The 14,326-nt window shown below is 36.4% G+C and overlaps 2 long non-coding RNA genes across 3 annotated transcripts in view; one reads left to right on the forward strand and one right to left on the reverse strand.

Moving 5' to 3' along the window:
* LOC110841561 (uncharacterized) overlaps positions 1-14,326 on the forward strand; it is a 203,909-nt gene that overhangs the window by 70,441 nt on the left and 119,142 nt on the right. The gene's annotated exons all lie outside the window — the stretch shown is intronic.
* The window catches only part of LOC110841562 (uncharacterized), a 188,548-nt gene continuing 177,110 nt past the window's right edge, over positions 2,889-14,326 (reverse strand). Inside the window, exon 3 of the long non-coding RNA XR_002547227.2 lies at positions 2,889-3,699. This is a non-coding gene — a long non-coding RNA (uncharacterized LOC110841562). The remainder of the gene's footprint in view (positions 3,700-14,326) is intronic.

Genomic DNA, 14,326 nt, shown 5'->3' on the forward strand with positions numbered 1-14,326 from the left:
ATCAATACTTTCTATTCAGCACGGTCTACAGAGTTAATGAAATCAGCAAATGTTTAATTTCTGATAAGCTTGTATTCTAGTGAAGCAATTTTAATGCCAGGAGGGTTCTTAAAACAATTACTCTCTTTTATTTCTTAAACTCGAAAAGAAAATTGCATTTTCTTTGTTTTTTAAAGCAACCGTAGGCATGTTTACGTTATTTTCGCATAAATTTTCATTTGCTGTTTATTTTCATTATCCTGAAGATCTACCTTCACAAGACAGGAAATTAACTCGATTTCCTTCGATGGCCGCTCTCCCTCTAATAATGAAACAAGAAAAGAAGAATGGTATGGAAATATTCTCTTAGAACCTTCCCAGAACGGAGAGCGTCCCATTGTAATAAGAATTCTACAGATGTTCTAAATTAATCCCAACCAATAGCAATGTGCGTGGAATGAAGGGAGATGAAAGGGTCTCGAACAGAAAAATAATAAATGGAATTTTCAACGATTCATTATCGTCTTCTCTGTCTGATTCTTCTTACGAGGATTTCAGACAATGAAGTTATGTTTTATGTTTTCTTTTCAAAGAGAAGAAAAATGCGGAATGCAAATTAACGGCGACAAAAAGTCGGTTCTGGCTGGATCAGAATGACAAAGCAGCTGAAGTGACGTAAGAGAGAATTTATGAAAATAACGTAAAAGTGTTACTTCAATTTGAAATTCGTATTTTCCAAATAATTTCTCCAGACTTTCATTTATTACAAGTATTAATTTAATTTTTCTACACTGGTAACACTGCACAAAACTAAATAAAGCCGTTAATAAGTCTCATTTCACAAATTTATTGCAGAAGTAATAATTTTTAGAAATATCGGATTTAGCGTCATGTATACTCGACGTTATACAAATTGTCGTATTGAACTTTCAATGCAGTTTTCCAACACAACATTTAATATACATTCTTTATTTAAGTAACTTATAGATAAATACATGGGTACTACTTAACTTTACAACTGTTGTATAGATTTAACTTAACGCTGAAGTTGTACAGACCGTAATCTGGTTCTGAAATACCTTGCTAATTTCCTTGCAAAAGTTCGCGGTTCTCATAGTCAATATTAAAGGATTACGAAGTGCGTATGAACTTATATCATCATTTCCATTTTATGAGGGTCTTTGGTGTCTATGAACTATACCAAATATGAGATCATGTTTAAATTAAACCCACAAAGCATGGTCTTTCCTAAGAACCTCTCATCTACTTCTATGTCTTCCAAGTAAACTCTTACCCTCAGGTTTTCCAACTAAAATTTCCTACGCATTTTTCAACTATTTCCCTTTCCACCTATCTCATCCTTTTTGGTTTGATTTTCTTAATAATATTTAAAGAAAAATACAATTTTCTAAGTCCACCTGATGCTACCAGTCTGTTGGGTTTAAATGTTGTCACTGTCCTCTGTGGTCTGTAAATATATATATATTATAACTGGTAACATATTAATTATGATACATTATTACCAAAATTGCAAGTCTTACATTATAGCACCTACTTTCGCTGAGTCCTTGACGGAACTTGATCTTGAAGTTCACACATGGGATGTTTCTTAATCTTTTTAGACATTTGGAGGGACTTTTTGGAGGATTGATCAGCCTGGTCGCAAGGCCTCTACCTACATAGGTCACTACAGAACTGATTGAAGACGACAAACACGTCTTACAACATTACAAGGGCGACCAAGACCACGCTTTGTGTAACGACTTTATAGTATAGACCTGCGTATATTTTTCTGTTATCACACACCACGTAAAAATCGATATATCTAATATCGCAGGGAGAACTGGGTTAAAATCTCGGTTCCGAGACCGTCTATCCTAACAAATTTCCTTTGGTATTTTTCAGTTTTACCACGAAAATGCAGGGATAACATTTTAAATTACGTCGTGGCCGGTTTATTCCATAATTTTTTCAATTTATTAATCGCCCTAACAGCGTCTTTAAAGAAACCACAAACAAATCATTAGTCACCAATCAAACTTACCGACAATTCAATCATACATTTATTAAGTTACAATAGGGAGACATCCACAAGCTTTGTCGGTCAATTAGTTAACCATCGAACGAGCTATTTAGTCAACAGGAACATGAAACTAACTCACGCACTATCGTTATAATATGGCCCTGAGGACCTGTGACGTAGACAATACTTCAAGACAACCTGACAGTCAGTCATCAGACAGACTGCGTGCTACTTGGCACACACACACACACGCACAATGACTTTCTGTGCGTGTTCCATCCCGATCCTCGACATGCCAGTCACTCAGTCAGTCAATATCTTCCGCCCTTCCCTTGTCACCAATTCCCTCGCTAACTGAACCAACCCTGAACACGATCACAGCTCGTCAATAATGCATACCCCCCCTTCCCCGGTTTCTATCTACCTCCTCCGAACAGTTAGTTACCTTTATGTAAATTCAGCTTTGTCAGTGACAGCTAAATGTCGCCCTCAATAATGCACGAAGCCCAGTTTGCTGTCTGTTCCGCCAACATCCACCAGTTTAATTTTAACGGCGAGTTAAGAGGACGATGTTCCCCTCAACCATGAATAAATAGATCCAAGCCTAGTCATTGTATTGAATTAGAAGCAATTTTACAGTTCGGCTGGTCTATGTATTAGCTTCAGTCTCCGTGAATCGCTACAGATCTACCAGCCTTGTAAACAAATCTAGTAGGAAAAAAGGATCACAGTTCTGGCCACGTGTGAATGACCACTGAACAAATGTTCTGACATTTATATTTATTTATTCATGCCTTCTGGCCTATTACAATCTCAGAAATAATCCCGAAATAAGGATGTTTTAAGATACTCCCTAGGAAGACTACGGTAAAATGTGCAGGTACTTAGTAACGTTTTGGAGGAAATATCGTATTCATTTTAAAGGACCACTTACATGAATAATCAGCATCACTAAACAGAAAACTGCAATCGAAAATTTCATCACTTTGAAAATCTCGTCACAATAGAATCTTAATCATTTCGAGTCTTCACATATCAGGCACAATTAAAACACTAGATGTTAATCATAATTCATTTTTATTATTTGTCTAATAAGCAATTAGTATAATGTGAGGCTTCGGGCCGGAAGAGCAGACTTTGCTTTCCATAAGGATCAGGGACTTTTAAGATCTCAGTCTTATCCAGGTGACTGCCTCGCCTATCTAATAACGTCGAGTCCTATCACCCTAATAAAACTTTGTGAAGATTAAAATTATCAAATGCGTCATCATCCAAATTTCTCTGGAATTTACTCGAAAGCTGGTGCCCAAATATTCTCCTCCATACCTCGTTACAATATATCAAGTTTCACACTCAGGTAAAACAAAATACATTACAAATTGTAGTATTACAGAGGCCTATTTTAATTTTGAGGATTTTAAAATTTTTGCGACGTAGTTTAAAAAAATTTAACAGAAGATTTTCACTTTCAAAAACCCCTTTTCGTCACAAAATGTTAAGTTGGCATACTTGTATATTTGAGTCATCATGGCGGTGCGGTCAGGGTGGACCGAGAAAATGGTGGACATGTCTTCTCGGCAATGAGCTTGCCCGCTCAAGAAGAAACCCTCCCTTCCTGCACCCCTCTCTGTATTGATCACGGTGGTCCAGCTACAGCATCCTTAGTGCCCAGCGGAACACAGTGGCCAGTCCTGACACTTCACAAATAAAAGAAAATGCTGTAAGGACCGTTTTAAAGTTTCCGACTCGTCTAATAAAACAAACACAATTTTAATTTGATACAATATTTTTATTTTCCGTCTATACACAAACTTAAAATAATGTTGTTTAAAATTATCTAAAATTATAACATTCTCAGTAGATACTGCATCTTGTTACTTTTTTTTTACGTATTAACTCTTTAAATTATTATATTTCCTATGTCAATATCCAAAATCACGACTTGAAAAATTAATTTTACAGATATAAAACATCCAAGTACAACCTCCAAACCAAAAGGAAGAGACAAAAAACTTAAAATTAAACAAATTAAAATAATCAATAAACGCAACGCAAAATGTACTACAGTTTTTAAAATATATTAAAATTGATAGACCTGATGATGATATAATACACATTGAAACATAGTCGATACAAAAAAAAAGTAACAAGATGCAGTATCTACTGAGAATGTTATAATTTTAGATAATTTTAAACAACATTATTTTAAGTTTGTGTATAGACGGAAAATAAAAATATTGTATCAATATAACACAAACATGACGCAATTAAGATATAAAACAATTTTAATTTGAATAATTGTCACCAGGTAGCATTTAGCCACAAGACTGTTCGTACGGTCGATTTGATTAAAAATTCATCGAAGGCACAGGAATGTCTATGCGTTCCTCTGCAGCCATTTGTGGATAGAGTTGACATTGAATTTTAATTTTAAACAGTTCATAAGACGTAGTCTAGTGCAGTGGTATTCATCCTGGGGTACGCGTACCCCCGGGGGTACGCGAAATTTAAAAAAAAAAAATATTATTTTATGATAAACACTGAATAATCAGTAATGTAATTTATTTAATTTATTTTAGATGTAGATTATATACTAAGTATAACTTGAATTAAACAACAAACTTCTTAGGGGGTACAAAGTCGAAGAGAAATTATATCTGGGGGTACGCGAACAAAAAAGGTTGAATAATACTGGTCTAGTGAATGTCTATGAGATGATAATGAGACGTCATGAGAATTACCTACCATCTTGTTCAGAAAAACGTAGTCTTGCCGTCTCCTATAAAAATGTAGAGAATAAAATAATATTGCCTGGTGTTTTATCGTCTTTCGCCCTATTGGAAGAACACTGGCTGCCAGTTTTTGGAAAGGGGCGATGAGAACATCCAGATCTAAGAGTAAAAATGTACAGGATGGAGTACATTGTATAATGAACTCCGTCAAAATGCCCGCTCTTCACCGAATATTATTAGAACGAACAAATAAAAGAAGATGTGATGTCCCGGGCATATAACACGGAAGTGAACACAAAGAAATTCATATATCATAGGCAGAGAAACTGTAGATCTTAGCAGACAGGGGAAGATAATATTAAAAATGATTTGAAAGAAGCAGTAGCAGGGTGAGAACTTAATTTATCTGGGCCATTATAGAGGCCGGTAGAGGGCGCTTATAAACATATTAATTAACCTCACGGTTTAATAAAATAGGATAATTTCTTTAAGAAAATATTCTGAGGAAGATACATTACTTACGAAACATGAAGAAACAGAGAAACTTGAAAATGCTTAATAAAGAGCCTTACAATCTCATTAACCTGATGTTGTTAGGGTCATTATATTCCAAGGTGATTAATTATCGAATATGTAGTGTACACTGATGAAGTATGAAAAGCTATGGATTGTGTCGACGGGAAGATATAACCAAACAATATTAAAGTGAATCTTATAGAAATGGGATGTGAAAGGTACAAATGATTAGATTTCTGTAACCACAATTATCAGTTATCGGGTTACAGTAACAGGACGTGTTCTGCACCAACAAAGTGGCTACCAAGTGTTCAAAGAAGGCAGAGATTCAATCGAGCGAGCCACTGTGTTTGACAGCACCCAAATAAAATGGGAGTCGCAAATTTAATTTCAAACCTCTAAGCTAGCACAATTAGAGCAATTTAACATCAGCAGCAACCGACATTGACCTGTTCCCGCTTTGATGGCATTCATTGAGCTCAGGTTGATAAAAACGGCGCTCTACGGCCATATTGATCCGCTCCAGTGAACTCGTCATTATTACAATTACGTCGGTCAGTGGCACCGCTAGAGGCGCTGCGGACTTGGTCTGACGCCGCAACGCCTTGTTCAGCAAAAGAAAGTTTTTCATAAGATAGTGTAATTGCGTCCTATTGTGAATATTATAACAATTATTTATTTTAATCCGTCTGATCACAATATTTAAAATTTCTTATAATTAAGATAATAAAATATCATTCATGTTCCATATCGATTTACATTTCGGAACATTTAAATGTTCCGAAATGATATTTTATTATCTTAATTATAAGAAATTTTAAATATTGTGATCAGACGGATTAAAATAAATAAAAGAAAGTTTGTTAACACATGCAAGGGGGGGTGATCGTTTCAGCCTAAAATGTTCGTGGACCGTTCATTACAAATACTATGAGAATTTCATTATGTACAAGCAGTGAGAAACATTACATTCAGCTCATTAGATGATTCCACAAATGCGCTAACTCTATGGAACTATGTCCTTCTTGAGAAGCTTATGGCCTGTCAGATGACCAATAGCCAACAAAAGAATGCTACTAAGTGTGATCATAAGCTCGCGTCTGTAGACTTTATCCTGAGTCTGACGAACGCGGTGCTAATTCTTATATCATACATTTTAAGATCGGTTTATAGTCGCGTTTGAAACAAAATTGTAAAATTACGCCTATTAGCTTCACCGTCTCTGCCTGTCCTTTTATCTGACAGTCTACCGCTTGAAATTTTATACTGGGGAGTTTGACTACAATTTTCTTAACCAATATTCTTTTCGTTAGTAGCAGAAACATGGCTGACGCTTCGCAAGAAACCAAGATTTCGGTTCTGAGCGTCAAAGTGAACCTGGGAAATCCCCAGTAGGACGAAATGCCCACGTGACCGTTGTCGCGAATGCCAATGGGGAATACCCCAAAGTGACGTCATCACCTAGTCAGACAGGTACCAGACCGTCCATCCGCGCAAAGGTCACTGGCACCAGACAACTCAGACGTAACTTTTGCCAAACTCAAACACGATTTTAAATTCGTCACAGCAGAAAGAGATCTTTTTCAAATTGAAGATCTGAGGGCAATAACAAAGCCACGACGTTTTTACTCCATGCATGTATTTCCTAACTTGTAATATTGTCATCCGCCGTCTACGTATTCCCAGACTTTATTCGCTTCAAGTTTTTAGAATAATTTTTGTGATAATTACATGCACTTGGACACAAATTATGGGGCAGATTACACATTTCAGTTCTTCTCTGTAGAATGCTGTATTCTAAATGAGACTACAGCCTTATATCTTTTTAATTATCATCTCAGTTTCATAAGAGGAGCTAAGAATGACTCACCACCTGCCTCTTCTAATGAACATACTTAAGAGTAAGACAGCTTCTTCCTTACAATTTTAATTTAATATTTAATTTTGTGAGATAAGAAAGCGAGTTTCTCTTATGACTGCCCATTATAATACGAACAGCAATTTCCTTGAAATGGCTTCTACGTACAATATCCACAAAAAGGATGGCGAAAGGAGAGCTGAGATAGCAAAATATATTGTGCTTCGCTGACTACTAACTGTTTCAAAAATGTTGGCGGAAGTTTCTCTGTGGGCCACTACGCTCTCCGATTACATCTGGTCTTCTCATTAACAAACGAAATTCTTAACAAAGCACATAATTATCATTATAATTAACTCCATGAAACAGAGACCCTTAAATTGCTACAATTTAGTCTTTTAAATAATTTAAACTTCCATCACATGAATAAAGCCAGGCTCGTATATGTTCATGACAGCACATCGCTCATTATTAATAGCCAGATTAATCCAACTCGCGTCCTAACACAAACCTACTTTATTATAATTCATTTTAATATTATCTCATAATCGGAACATTTATGCTTCAAGTAGGCCTATACTCTTGTTTACGTCAGGTTTTTCGACCAAAATTTTGTTTTTGATTATTATTTCCATACGTGTTACACTCACCGGAAATTTTATCGTCCTTAATATTTTGCGAAGATTATAAACTATGTACAAATATGATGAAGTACATCTTCCAGATACGCAGTAGAATATCTCGTATTGGTGATCAGAATGTCGAAAGGGTTCTGCTATCACAGTACAGAAAAGGGGAACACACAACCGGGAAAACGTCATGTCTCGAGCCGGATTCGAATCTGAGAGCCTTAAGTCCAGCGAAAACCTAAGGCGAGGAATTTATTTCTGAGGTCTGGCTATTTGCGAATTTTTTTTTCTGTAGTTAGTTACGCCGTAAAGTTGAGACTTTACGTTATGTGTTCTCTTAAACTTGTGGACAAAATTAACTCATACGGGACTGTTTGTGTCTGTCCGTCTGTCTCCCTGTTTTAACCCGAGAGCAGCTTTAATAATTCTCATGACATGACTTGAACATTATTCCACTTGGGGCCATTTCAAATTTGTAATTCTCAATTCTCTTAGGGTTGATAATAAGAAGATGGCGCACGTGCGAACTTTTGAGATGAGAACTGTATAAAATTTATATTTTATATACGTTTCTGAATTCCTCTAGCATATGGAAACAGACAGTTAAAAAAAATATGCTATTTTGTTGTGGTAATTTCTTTGTAGAAAGTAAAAAAATAACATGGATGCCACGCGAAATATTATATTCTTTCTCACGTATAACTGCCATGCCTGTGAAGAATTAAATCTAGGCATGTGAAATTGTATAAAAATAGACCACAAAATAGGCTTACCCATAAATTATGCACAAAAATATTGCTTTTTAGTAAACAATTGTAAGATGGTAAAGTTGCGTCATATTGTGATATAATAAATATATGTTGTATAAATCTTGTCCGTCTAATCACAATAAATTCTTATTAAATATTAAAATATTACAATAATTAACATTTAAAATATTAAATGATATTCTTTATCGAAATATTCGATTTACATTAGACCATCATGGTAATATTTTAATATTTAATAACAATTTATTGTGATTAGACGGACAAGATTTAAACAATATAAACAATTGTAATTCAACTTAATAATTCCTGGAGTGAAAGATTGTTGCCAGAATCAGTCAGTTACCATTTTAAGGATCCTATGTTTTTAGGTCTGAGAATATATTTGTAAGTTACAATATCCGACCATTAAGGAACGCCTTTTCCATAATGTTTATGTCGCAATTATTAAGATTTCTCTTCCATCTTGGGCGCGTATATAACGGGAAAGGGGAGTTCAAATTCCTCTCCTTCCAGCATCCTCATGTAGAATTATGTTCCAAAAATTTAATCTCGGTCCCATCCCGTCTTATATTCATCGAGTATATCGTTTGGGGCACACGGAACTGCTTAGTAAAGGAAAATATGAGCTTCCCCTCCCCCGACGTCGGCGTAAGCACACGAGAAATGAAAAGAATGAAATCTGTTTTACTGATAAAATCACTTAGATTTAAACACGTCTGTCTGTCAGATTGTACAGAAACTTTTGTCCCTTTATTAAAGAGGAACGCTAAGAGATGGAAAAGTTCTCGCTCTCTTGCAGACATTATTTATGAAATTAAAAGTTTGACCTAATATACAACACCCAGGCTTCAATTAGAGGTGCAATTATGTCCTGAAACATCCCTAAGTTAGGTCACTAGTCCACTACGATTTGTATAAATGCAATTTCATAATTTTGTATTCTCACGAAATGTCATCAGAGTGATCGATTCAAATTGAATGAGAAGACGAAAGTGCAGGCATATTTTAGAAAACACAAAAGAAAGAAAATAAAGATTAAATATTAATACGACAGGGTAAAAGGTCGTGGACTGGATAAATCTGGCTCGTTATACAGCACAGTTTGACCCTAATGTTTGACGAACTGAAAAGGCGTTGTTAAATAACATATAAAAATAAATAGTTACAGTACAGTTTGGAGTTTGTGAGAATGGAAATAAATTATTGGGTTCCATAAAAGACGGGGAATTACTTGAGCAGCTGAACGACTGACAGCTTCTCATAAACGACTGTGCTCAAAGGAATTATATGGAGATAAAACTTGCCAGGGATATATTTTAACAAAATTTGCGATGAAACAAGTCAACAATTTCGTTACTCATCTCCCTGATGATGGAAGCAGCAAGGACCTCCGAAACGTCGATAAACTTCTACCAGACTACACGGCGCAATCCGAAAGACAGTCACAATCTTGTTATGACAGTGAAATGGTTATATAATTGAGACTAGAAAGGAAAAATGCTTAAAGAATTTTGGTTGGGAGACTTAACTGGGCGGCGGAAATTGAGGAGAATAATGAAATGGGTGGAAAACATTGAAGTGGATTGGTATGAGGAATGGAGGGAGGTTTAGCTATCGCTTGTGTTAAAGTTTTATATTCTATTATCAAACACTGAAGTTAATAAGGGATTTCTGATAAACATGTTCAACATGAATTCCTCAGAGATCTTCCTTCCTGCGACCAGCCTTTCTCTTTCGGATGTAATCGACACTTTTCCAATTTAAATCCTGTCATTTGTTTCGTTAACGGCTTTAGACGTTGTTATTATTATTATTTTTTAGTGTTCTGTCTGACGACAGGTCCATATGAACAGGATCCTTCCATCCTTTTCTCGTACTGGGACCTGTTCATATACGTTCTTGGCAGATGATCCAGAAGTGGTTTGCCATTGCCTTCTTCTGTGTGTGAATGGAGTAATTGTTGGGATGCCACGGAGGAAAACTCCGTGTTGCCTAGACCACGGCCTTTCCCAACACAAGTTATAAATTCGGGCGCCGTAGGGAATCGAACCCGAGACCCCAGGAATTACAAGGCCAGCGTTCTAACCGCTAGACCACCGTGGCTTATACGTTGTTATTAGGCGACGTTTTCCCTCTTTTTCTCCCGCGTCGGTTTGTTTGTATTTCAGAAAATCTGACGTATTTTAAGTAGCGTTAACACTTTCAGTTGGCAGAAGAATTAATTAAAATGAATTCCCGAACGTACAATTTTTACGCCAGGAGTTGGACTGTAACGAAACAAATCGAAGGGACATTACGAAACGCTTCAGCTATAGTTCATTTGTTATAGATTGCGTTGTGATTGTCGTTTCGCGTAAAAATCACCTTCAACTCTTTACAGCCTCCTGTCAACTGTGCCTAATGTCTCACCTGGTTCAGAAAATAATAATTATCTGTTTCGTATTTATGGGGGTCTTTAGATTCTAGATTAGTTGACGTTTGTAATGGTGAAGTGATGTGTTTTCTTCGCGGTACGGACTAAATTCTTAAATATTATTTAGACGAGCTTTGACTTCTAAGATAAAAAATCTCGGTTCTGTTACAATTTTGTTATTTTGTTTGTGACCTCAAAAGATATCTTTTAGTAAAAACATATCTAACGTGAATGTAATAATATATGTTTTATATAAACACAGAAAAACTAAAACATTCTTTACAAATCACAACTAAGTAGGGACGTATATATTGTAAAACGCGTATGAATTGTACTTTTCTTCATTGGAAAATAATATTAGACCTACGTATAAATAGGACGGTAACTAAGAAAGAATCTCTATTCCTAAATCAAACCTACCAAGTGCCAGTTCATTATTCCCAATCAACATTAGCAATGGAATGGTACAGGTTGTCTGCTATAGCTAGGCATCTGAGATGCGCAGAACTCTCAATTCGGACTATCCACTGACGAAGCGACACCAGTTATTGGTTTATGAAAAGAATACGTTGTGTGACACAAAGCCATTACACTTCCACCAGGCTGTACCTTAATCTTACAATGCGCATAAAAGAGGTCTACGTAAAATAGGCAGACTATACCGTTGACTTTATCCATAGATCTATTACCTGCGATTGTATCAAGTGAGTGGTGTTTTAGATAAATAAAATTCAGCGCGGACCACATAAGCCACTCACAAACCGGAAAAGTCTAGCCGAAGAGACAATTCTTATCAACTACCAAGTCACTGCCGATCATGAGTTTTTATTTGTGGCATTTCTTAATCACTCGTAAACAGAAGGCATACGTCCATTTTGCCCTAAATCCTTCAGTTTGTTAAATTTGTTTCATTTTGCAGACGTATTCGCCGTGCTTCAGTTCTTTATACAGCGCTGTTAAATAGCGTACGAATCGATGTGATCACGGTAATTCACGAGAGCCAAAGAGGTGACGTACTTCCGACACCTGAAGAGGACTCCAATGACCCAAGAACTACTCAATCCCGTTCTTCAGAGTCGGGTCACTGAACAATGGCGTTATCACAGAAGCTACTAGTGTCTGTCTGCATCGCTGACCTCTGTCCAGCGTCCCTTAACACCGAACGCTCTACCGGAGTAAGATTCATTTACAATAAAAGCAGATTGAAGAGACAGAGCGGCCCATTCAGAAGAAAGTAAAGTGGCTTTGAAATTTAATTAATAACGACTTTCGGTCATTCAGGTTAGAGCAGTCAGAATGCCTCTGTTTAGGCCTACGGAACATTTTGTTCTATAGTTCACTATTGCAGTTCACAAGTAAATTGTAATGTAAATTGGGTGGACGTGTAGTTTGCATCGATTCTGAACACAAGATACGGCCGTGGTAAATTCAGGCAGCTAATCTGGTTCTAAGAAATACTTTCTGGCAACAACAACAAAATTAACCTCCTTCAGCTTTTACGGATTAGGAGACACGATCTTTTTCAGTTCAGAAAAAGTCTATTTCTGGTGTTATGAACCCGTTCAGACTCCTTGAAAGTAGTATACGCTCTATGGGCTAACAGAAAAGTACTGATGACAAATAGGACACCGAGATGTAGTCGCCTGGGACGGAGTAATTCAAGATTTAATCTTACTAATATATCTTCTTATTTGTTGTTAAAAAGATTATTTCAATGATGGATGTCTTCTGGGTTGTTGCGCCGTGTAGTCTGTTAGAAGGTTACCGACGTTTCAGAGGTACTTGCTGCCTCTATCATCTCCCTGAGGATGGAGGCAGTAAGGATCTCTAAAACGTCGGTAAACTTCTACTAGAGTACAAGGCGCAACATCCCAGAAGACAGTCATCTTCATACTCACCGCCATGAGAACATAAAATCCTACATATTATTTAAAAATTTGAAACAGGATAAGACTACAAGATTTATTTGAGAATAATCCAGAGTTTAGAGCCGTTGGTAAAATATTCAAATCGAAAGATGACGAGCGACAACTAGAAAAGTTGTGTTAAGGTAGAATTGAATTTGTTAGCAAAAGAATTAGTGATACGTATACCTATATTTACATTCTGAAATGACAATTTTTTATGAAATCTTTGGAAGAATAAAACTTTTTAAATTCAAATTGTTTACTTTGAGTTATAAGACTAGACAGTCTTCAACGACAGTTGTCTACCAGATTTAGCTAATAGTTTTAAAAAGTTTATAAAGTTTAAAATAAAGCAGATAGTGTACAAAAATCACATGTAGGCGAGATCTTTGATTTTCACAGAGACGAGTGTGTAGCTGGCTGTCTTCTGGGATATTGCACCGGAGCATTCTGGCAGACATTGTTAATGGATTTCCGCGAGCATGTTTAAGGAGTCACGGAGAAAGATGTTGCAAAGATCTCGCCAGAAGTAGGCGTATACTGAAGTTGATGACCAAAGGAGAATGATAAACATCAAAACAAGTAAAAGAAATGTAGCAAAGAAATTCGGAAAGATAAAATGAATTTATATGAACTTTGGAGAGTTTAAGAAAACACGTAATTTTAAAAGAATTCTTATGAATTAAAGTATAATCTGGACCGGGAGGTAAGACACGTGATCTCCAGTCAGTCAACTGAAACCCCTGGCTAATTACAGTTTTGTCCCAGTATTCGGTTTGAGAGACAGCTGACAGGAACGGGGTGGCTAGTAATTCGTCCCAGATTAGAACCTGCTACTTGACGGACAATGTACCCGTACGAATGTGTCCGATTAAAATTCCGAGAAAGGAGTGCCCACTTTCTTCGAATGTAACTGATGTTTCCAAAGCATTAAGGTGACAAGTACATCGAGGAATTGTCTTTGAAATGTTATACTTGCGAGTGTGAATAAGATAAAATTAGGTATTTTATGGTGGAAGGGAGGACTTGGGTTCTGTCTCCGATGACGGCAAGATTCCGAGGGCGAAGCAATGACCGACGGACTGCATTCTGAATCACGAATAAAATTGAGAAAAGCAAGTGTAAGGATCCGCTGTGGTTTATCTCGGTTCCCAAATACTACAGATACGAGCAGGTTAAAGCAGTGGTAATGCCTTAATATTGAGCAGACATCGGTCGGTTTACTCTCTAATCTAAATGAGGTTGTTCGTGGTTCTTCTCAGTGTTTCCAGACGAAAGACCTTCAAGTATTTTATTAACGACTCCTTATAATTCCCTTTCTCGATCTTCCTGTTACCCCATTCGATGCAAATGAAAGATTTTCAATACATAAACGGAAATTAAATTATATCAAATCTAAAACTTCTTTACGATGGTGAAGAGTCAATTGAATAAAAATCTCCTTGGATATTATCCATCGTCTAGTAAATATAAAACATAAAAACGACGTTTCGGAGATG

This window comes from Zootermopsis nevadensis, unplaced genomic scaffold (genome assembly GCF_977971745.1).
Source record: "Zootermopsis nevadensis isolate Lab colony 2312 unplaced genomic scaffold, Znev_1.0 Znev_ptg000022l, whole genome shotgun sequence".
In the NCBI taxonomy this organism is placed as follows: domain Eukaryota; kingdom Metazoa; phylum Arthropoda; class Insecta; order Blattodea; family Termopsidae; genus Zootermopsis; species Zootermopsis nevadensis.